A 9,116-nucleotide genomic window follows, 5' to 3' on the forward strand; every position below is an offset into this window, starting at 1 on the left:
GGTTCACTTTCATTGCTATGTTTGTTTTTCAGACTGGAGGGGAGGGGAGACTCAGCCACCTTGATTTATGGTCATGCTACAAGATGTCCATCCTTAGGTGAAATGAGCTGAATGCAGTGGCCCCTGTCTTCTTTTTTCATTCAACTGTGGTTTCTTATCTAGTAGAATTCTATGGGATACTGGTGTGAGGGGAAAGGAGAGTAAGTGATAAATTTATTCTACAGCATGTACTGATGGCTTTGGGAGGAGGGAGGGAGAAGGAACAATAGAGTTCATAGAGGGGGGAAAATCCCTGTTAAGTTGTGATAATTGGGACAATGGTCTCCTTGGAACAAAAGCTGAGCAAACCAGTTGCTCAGGGCATGATTGATGCACATCTAAGTCTCCTGCAAAGGAATACTGAAAATGTCTCTTCTTTACCCATGTCCTGGTACTATTATTTTGATTTTAAAAGCAATGTTACAAAATGATACAGTAGTCATTAAGATTTTGTCGATTCAGCAAAGCAGAATAGAAATTAATCAGATTAACACTTGTGATGAAAACATGTTTTGATAGAATTTTCCAGTTCCTTTCTGACACAGTTCCCCCATTTCTGTCTTGCCTTCAGGAGGTATGAAAAAGCAAATGCTGTAGTGAAAGGAACAATCTATTAAAGTAAAAGCCATGTCCATATGGAGAAAAAGAAAGGTTCTTGTCCTGTTCCAGCACCAACCTGTATAAATGACCCATAGGACCAAAACAGACAGAACCTGGGTGTAATCTGCACTCCAAGAGTTCTTGTTTGTCCTGAATCAGGCTGGAACCTCCAGACAATCCTCTGGCCATGCAGATTGCATGCCAGTGCAGAGACAAGGCCAGGGTTGGAGTGTTGGTGGGCAGCTGGAAGACGTCAGGAGGAGGTGGCTGGACCAGGTAAGCCACTGACCTGGGGGAATGTGTGGACAATAGTGATGGTATAAGCCCATTATGGGTGATGGTTGTATGAACAGCTTGTCCGCCCTGTCCTGACAGTAAGCAGGGGTTTCCCCTCAGTACATATACAGCCATAGTAGTGTTAAGTGTCAGATTAAGAGCCATGGCAGTTAAAGTGGAATAAGAGTGCTATCGTTGTGTTGTATTAATGGGCCCTTAAGGCAGGTAAAATGTATTAGCTAACTTAGATTGATATTATTAATAAAACACTAATCCTGTTGGTTATTCCCAAGCACAGTAGACCAGTTAAATCAATTTTTAAGTGGTGAGACAATGCATAGGTAAGTCCCACTGATTCAACGAGGCTACTCTACATATGAGTGAGGAGAGGATTTAGGCCTTTGTGTGTGATTGTTGCCTCCCCCTCCCCCCAATAAATTTCTTCTGAGGCCACATTTCTCAAGAATTCTTAAGGTACTTCTGAAGAAAACGTTCTCCAAACACAAAATTTTGTTGGGTCTTCTGAGCTCTCAGCAAATACACTGTGATTCTATTTTAACTGTCATGACAACATCCTATGGAATCGAGGGATTTGCTGTTTAAAGAAAAGCATAAAGAATTCACAGCCAAAGAGTGTGTGGCCATCACAGTTAGAGTGAAATCATAGTGCACACACCTTCCAGCATTTACAAGATGAAAACTGGGACACATGTGGCCAAGTAACATCAGAGTGTGGTCATGGTGGCAAAAGTTATTAATGAGGAAGGGCCAACATGATAGGAGAGACTGCAGCAGTTTGTTTTTACCAGAGCCTGTTGGGAAGATCAAGATCCCTCCTCTTCCTCCTGTTGAAATAATTGAGTGCAAATACTTTTGCACTTTGAACTCAGTTTGCAATTGCACTCAATCGTTTGCAGGGTGGGGGAGTGGGAAGAGGAGAGACAAACTAGGGCATGTTAAAGGTTGCTGAACAAATGACACCATTAGAAGATTTATCAGGCCTGTCCCTGCTACATCAGAGCAATTGGATAGTATGAGCACTATTATTGTATAGTGTATAAGTGCCTCTAATCCTCTCTCTGTTGATGTTTCATGTCTTTTCTGTTTAGCTTCTTCCCTTCCCTTAAGGAATCTTTGAGATGAGGAAGGGCCACAGCTTGAAGTAAAAATCCAAACAGAGTTGGACGTGAAACAGCAAACTATCTCACTTGTCTACTCACCAACCAGTTGAGAGGAAATGACTGGTGTTGTCCTGGCCTGCTGGCTTGACACTGGGGATGAAGCTACATAGAGATGTTTTTCTTGGCACTAGCTCTTGCATCTAAGAGACCTGCACGTGCCACCTGCTCTTTCTTAACTGTTTCACCAGCTAAGCTGCACACACTTCCTCTTCTTCTGAAGCAAAGTCTGAATCAGTGGGTCTTCAGGGACAGCTTGGTTTGTAGTTTCTTGTTTTCACAAAAAGAAAGAGATTGATGTTGTGTTAATAAATGTCTTCCCCATCCTATGGCTTTGCCTGGAAGCACGTTCCAGAGAGAGCGATGGGAATTCTTGTTTCTGTTTGCCTGGAAGCTTGATGCATTTAGGGTTATTAAGCCACTGTACATATAGGATATGGAAGTCTGATTAGTGGCTTACAGCTGAAGGCTAAAAGAACAAAAGACAATAGCCTGCATAGAATCTCCAGAAATTCATTGCAGGTTCTTACCACAGATTCTGAGTCCAGAGGGTAACAGTGACCTTAGCAGAGTGTGTATGACTATCCCCACAATTTTACACTAACATGTTCCCCAAATAATGCTTTAAACAATGCAGACTCCAGAACTGTTTTAAAATAATATTAGGTGAAGATAAAGATAGTCCCCTGACATGAATGTCTAGTCGTAACTGACTGTAGGGGCAGTGATAATCTCTATTACTAAGCTGAAGAGCCAGCGTTGTCTGAAGATGACTCCGGTGATCATGTGGCCAGCATGACTTCACTGAACGCTGTTGTTTATCTACTTGCATTTGCATGCTTTCTAACTGCTAGGCTGGCAGAAGCGAAGACTAGTGACAGGAGCTCACCCCATCATGCAGCAACTTGGGCCAACCTTCCAATCTTCCAATCATCAGAATTGGCATCTTTACCAGTAGTTTGTTTGTTTGTTTAATATCCTGCTTTTTCCCTAGTATGGAACTCAAAGTGACTTAAAATATAAGTTAAAACTAAACAGTATGTGGTAAAATGTTTTTAAGAAGCATTAAACCATCAGTCTAATGAAAACATAAATTGAACAACAGTTCAAAACACACTAAATATGTTTCCTTAAAAAAAAACAGCACACCCATTGCATACTGTTTTACTCCAATCAATTAGTTAGAATAAGAAGGTTTTTGCCTATTGGTGAAAAGACAACAGAGAGACCAATTGATTCTTTCTTTGAAGGGAGTTCCCTATACTGGGAAAGCACTGGAAAGGCTCTCTTTCACTTCCTCACCAGAGCTTTTTTTAACAAAACTGTGGGAAAAAATATGTTACCTTAGAACAGTTATTATCATCATCCAACTGAATGCAATATCAATAAAGTGACTGCAAAATACTGATCATTATTTTGAATGAAAATTCTTGAGGTGGGCTAAAATACATAGGAATCTTAGGTCCGGGACAGATGGTCCCGAAGTGGCGTGCTGCTGCCAATTCTAGGGTTAAGGACCACGCACCAACCGCACAGTCCCTAACCCTAGCACGGCATGGCGGTGGCCTAATGGCAGTGTCCCATCCACACAGGCGCCCCCATCTTGACATAAGCGATGCACAGCATATAAACATTGCTGTGCGTCGCTTACGTCTAAACAGAACTGTAATACATTTTGACCAGGGGACCTACATGATAGCTATCTGCTGTTCAGATACTAATTGTTGCTTGGCAGTTTCAAGGTCCCTAATGTCCCTCCCTATGGTTTTTTTTTTTTTTTTTTTTTTTTGGTTTTGTATGCTTAATTTTTGTGCCACAACAAAATCACATGCTGTGAATGCTTGAATCCATGGATAAAAAAAATCCATGGCTAGGGAGGGCTGACTGTAATTAGTAACTGCATTGGGTCAGTCTCATTCATGAGATATGAATTAGGTAGGAATTTTTCTAAAAATGCAGTTGGATCAATGAGATTTACCAGTTGTATCTTCTGCATCCTACAGGTTAGCTCTGGAGATTAAAACTGTTAAGAGGAATACAAGTTATGTTTTTTGGGCTTATCCTGCTTAACATGGTGTCTTCTAGGTGTGTGGGATTGCAACTCCCATCACCCCTTGCCTGGCTGGAGATTGTGGGAGCTGTCATCTGAAACACCTAGAAGGCACCGGGTTGAGGAAGGATACTATAGGCAAAGGCATTACTTTTCCCTGGAAAAATGTGTAATGTTCTAGAACTGAACAAGACTTTTAAAATCTCCATTCAGGTGTAAATCTATTTATCCATGCTGGGATGTGAGAGTCACCTTTCAATGTCTGTTAAATGCCCACTGCTGAGATAATTAGGATAATTAGGATTCCTTATGTATTTCCATTTCCCTCATATTTTGCCCTCCCTCAGTATATTTATAGATACCTGGCCATTCAAGCTACATTCCATGCATCTGGGACTCTTTCATACTACACAGTTATGATTCCATTTCAATTGCCATAGCAACCTCCTAAGGAATTTTGGAGTTCAGAGAGAAGTGCTTAAAACTCTCAGCCAGAGACCTCTAGTAACTTGTGAAAATACAAATCCCAGGAATCCATAGGATGTAGACATGTGAGCTAAGCTGGAATCAGCATTGTAATTGTGTTGTGTTAAAGAACCCCTGGAAATGGAAGCAAACTGCAAATAAAACCTGTTTAGTCTTTAGGGTTCCACAAAACTCTTTGTAGTTAAATAAGCAGGGAAAAGATATACCATTTATACTCGTCTATAAATCTAAAAATTTATGGCTAAAAATTGACCCCAAAATCCTAGGTCTGTGATGGCAAACCTATGGCAAGCATGCCAAAGATGGCAAGTGACACCATTTCCCCTGGCACGCGGTGGTGGTGGGGGGGGAGAACAGGCACGCACCTCTTCCTTCTCTCTTCCAACCATTCTTGGCATCCAGCTGCTTCTTCGGAGACATCTGAAGGCTGAGAATGGCACTGGAAGAGGAGGAAGAAGAGGTGTGCGCATGTTCCTCTTCCTTCCTGACCCTCCCCAGCCTCCAGTTGCCTCTCTGGAGGCAGCTGAAAGCCGGGAATGGTGCATGGGGAGGAGGAGGAAGAGGCATGCACCTGTTTTTCTTCTTCCCCCTGCCTCCCCTGGAGAGACAGCTGAAGGCCTGGGAAGATGGGGGAAGAAGTCATGCCCCAGAAGTGCCACCCCTAGAAAGTTGTCTCACCCCCCAGAGGTTGGAAGTCTCATCTCCAGCACTGGGTAGCACCCGGTGCCGGAAGACCTTTTAGTTTGGGCACTCGGCCCCTAAAAGGTGCACCATCGCTATCCTAGGTTGACTTATTTATGGATCAGTATGGTAATGTGATAGCAGCTCTTTCAGATTTCCCCATGCAAATACATGAAATGCACAGATGTTAGATGTTTCTTTTCATATGTTCCTGTGCTTTGAATGCACACATGAGTTTCTGATGCTTCCTTACTTTGAATCAGGTTGTTTAATATGTGCTCTTGCCAGCAGCTATCAGCATCTGAGTCCAGAGTCTTCATCAACCCTGACATCTAAAATCCATTTCCTCAAGAAGCCTAGGACCTTTCTGAGTGCAAAGGATGTGTTTTATTATTTAATTTGCCCATTGATTCAGATCAGAATTTCAGAATGTTGTATATGACAAGAAGTTACAAAAATCTACTGAGAAAAAAACAAAGAATGTATGGAAAACATAGCAAAATGCAATTAGCACCTGCACAATATGCACATCAGGTTGGTTATCTTGTATTCTACAGTATGGTGTCTGGCAACACGAACTGGCAAAACAGAGTTTAGAACAAAGCAGAGCAAAAACTCAAGTGCAAAATCTTTTCTCCACCCTTCCTTGGGAAAACTGTATGTAAAACAAGAAAACACCTGCAGAAAATCCCAGAAGGCTTTGCTGTGTTCTTGTTGCATGTTCTCTTGTTCTTAACAGAGGCTTGGGCATCTTAGTCATGAGAGATAGGAGGTAAGATAAAACCTTTGTATTCACTCTCCCTCTCACCCATCCACCCCCAAATACAACGTGCCAGATCTCAAGACCTCTGTCCATAGAACGTCAGCTCTATTGTAAGAGCACCCTCCTGGCATCCCTCCTTGTTGGCAGACTGGCTCCTGCAGCTGCTATGAAAAACCCAGGCACAGTTGACAGAAGAATAGGGCATAATCATTAAAACAACAACCACAGCCACAGCTCTGTCATGTGCAGGCTGGCTTGAAAGGATGGCATTGCTGCTTCCCTGGGCAACAGTAGGACTTGCAAGGCAACTCAAAAGCAAGCAGGTGACCTGGTCTGGGCAGAAGCTCTGCCGGGGTGTGCTGAGAGATCATGGTGTTTGTTTACAATCAACAGAGCAGCCATAAAGGGAAAAGGGAGAGAGGGAGAGGAAAAGAGCGGCTGGAGTCTCCATGGAGACATTTAACCTACTGCAATGGATGCCTTTGGGGGATTGGCACTGACCAGGCCCTTAGGAAGAACGCCTGGCACAAGACCTGCAGAAGCTTCATCATTACCCACAGGGAGCCAACAGAGAAGCAAATGTGTATGTGAGGCAGCCTCGTGAATAGCACACGAGACAAATGGAACTGGTGCAATGTTCAGATAGGACAGCTACCACTTTTTAAAACCCATGGTGGTTACAAAATGTCAGGTAATACAAAACAAGGAGGAGTGACTCATAGATACCAGGCATGGTGGCTGGAAGGAGTCTCAAGATTTCAGCTTTAGCCTATTATCCAGGTAGGGCTATCTAATAAACACAGCACATCTAACTGTAATGATTGTGCAAAAGTGGGGATTTTGGCTTGTCATGCTGCTGAAATTCATTCACCTCACTAGGACAGGTACAGAAACTCTGCTCACATTTATTGCTCCCCCCCCCCCATTCCAAGCTCTGTATGTGATAGAATGTCTGGTTGTTTGCTCTTGCTGGGGGACAGTGTTCGAAAAGACTTCTTCTAGCAAAGAGAATGTGACAGCAAATGTATACAATTAAAGCAACAGATGTACTGTGTATACTCATGTATAAGACTAGAAATTTTAGTCAAAAAATTGACCCAAAAAACTCAGTTGATTTATCCATGTGTCCTATACTTTTACTTTTATTTTAAAAAGGAACCATCTCCTAGTGAAAGGCAAGAGTGTTAATCTGTCCTGGAAGCACTGACTTCCCACTATTCTTTCATCTGTCCAGCCTTTATGACCACAAACATGCCTGCTGGAATTTTTGAAGTTTTTTGGTATTGCTTTCCTTTTTTTTTCCTTCTTCATCCATTAGATCCTTGCTTCGTGTCCCTAAGTTTTACCCTCAACGTATCCACAGGTCATGTCAAAATCCATAATTTTGGCCCCCAAACCTGCTCTCAACATATACATGAAGTCGACTTATAGTCAAGTAGATACAGTATATGATACCTTAAATGAATATGACTGTTTCTATTATTTCCTAGTTTATAGATAAGAAAATGAAGTTGAGAGAGTGTGACTTGGCAGGGTCCCAGATCTAAGTCTGGATGGGAAAGGAAAAGCAAGACACTGATTTGCACATGCATGCTTATCACTTGATGGGCAAGGTTTTATAGTGCAAATAACTGCCAGCAAAGTTATACTACACCACCACTATGCAATCCCTATATAGAATACAGTGGCCCCTTGTTATATGCTGGGGTTTGGTTCCAAGATCTCCCGTGTATAACAAAAGCCGTGTATGCTCACGTCCCCTTAAATATAATGACATAGCAAAATGGTGTCCCTTATAAAAAATGAGAAATCAAGGTTTGATATTTGAAATTTATACTTTCTGGGAACATTTTCAAACTGTGGATGCTTGAATCCTTGTATAAAAAATCTGTGTATAAGAAGGGCCAACTGTACCACCATAGCTCAATCTATGAAAAACAGTGAGTTTATATAGATGCCACCACATTGCACAATGCACAGTGCAGTACACCATGTGTAACGTGTACTGACAAACTATTCTAGGTTTATCATTGAGCATCTGCAAGAGTTCCACTCCAGTGCCTCCCCATCAGCTGGATACAACTATTTTCTGTTGTCCAAAAGAGTCCTTCTACATGTGTAGCTCTAGTGACACACCTATGTATGTAACCAACAAGCTTCTGGGCAATGAACCTATTTACCTATCCTCCCTTATCTGATGGGGCCAAAGTGGGAGAGCTGATATTCACCCCAGTTCCCTCTGTTATGGCCTTACTGCCTTCATGGAGCATTGAAAGAAAAAAAAATCTGAAACATGGAGCCCTGAATGAAGCTTAGTTATTTGATTTTAAAGTTTCTCTACTGTCCTTTCCCTATGCCCACCCTCACCACCATGCAAAAGTAACATTTAATTCTTTTTTTAAAGAAAAATCACCAAAGGACAACAGACTAAAATAAAGTTGTAAAAACATAAAGACAAAACCCATTATGATAACATTTTTAAAAAGATTTAAAATACTGAGTTAAATCGATAACTATTTTATTTATTATTTATCAAAAATTGATATACCACCTTATATCACAAAATCTCAGCGCAGTATAAAAAAATGAATACTAATAGATTAGAACAATTTTAAGATTAAGAAGACTATATATGAAAGAGATCTAGGAGTCCTAGTAGGCAAGTTCAACATGAGTCAATAGTGTGATGCAGCAGCTAAAAAGGCCAATGCAATTCTAGACTGCATCAATTGAAGTATGGTGTCTGGGGTCCCATTCCCACTGGCCCATTTAATGTGGGTGGAACTGGGTAGATCTGGATGCCCCTCCCCTGAATCTCTCCATGAGCGAGTGCCCACTACGACTGAGGGGCATTTTAACCCGAATGCCTTATCGGGTTTAACTTGAGGGTGCCTCCTGTCAATCAAGCAATCGTCATAGGTAACGTTTGCAGGGTCATCGGAAGTGTACTCCCCCTACTTTTTTTTAAAGAGCCATGCACAAAATGCTCCAAAGTGCGCACGTCAAAATTTAAAACCTCGTGTGTGTGTGTGTGTGTGTGTGT

The sequence above is a fragment of the Sceloporus undulatus genome, chromosome 1 (assembly GCF_019175285.1).
Source record: "Sceloporus undulatus isolate JIND9_A2432 ecotype Alabama chromosome 1, SceUnd_v1.1, whole genome shotgun sequence".
Taxonomy (NCBI): Eukaryota; Metazoa; Chordata; class Lepidosauria; order Squamata; family Phrynosomatidae; genus Sceloporus; species Sceloporus undulatus.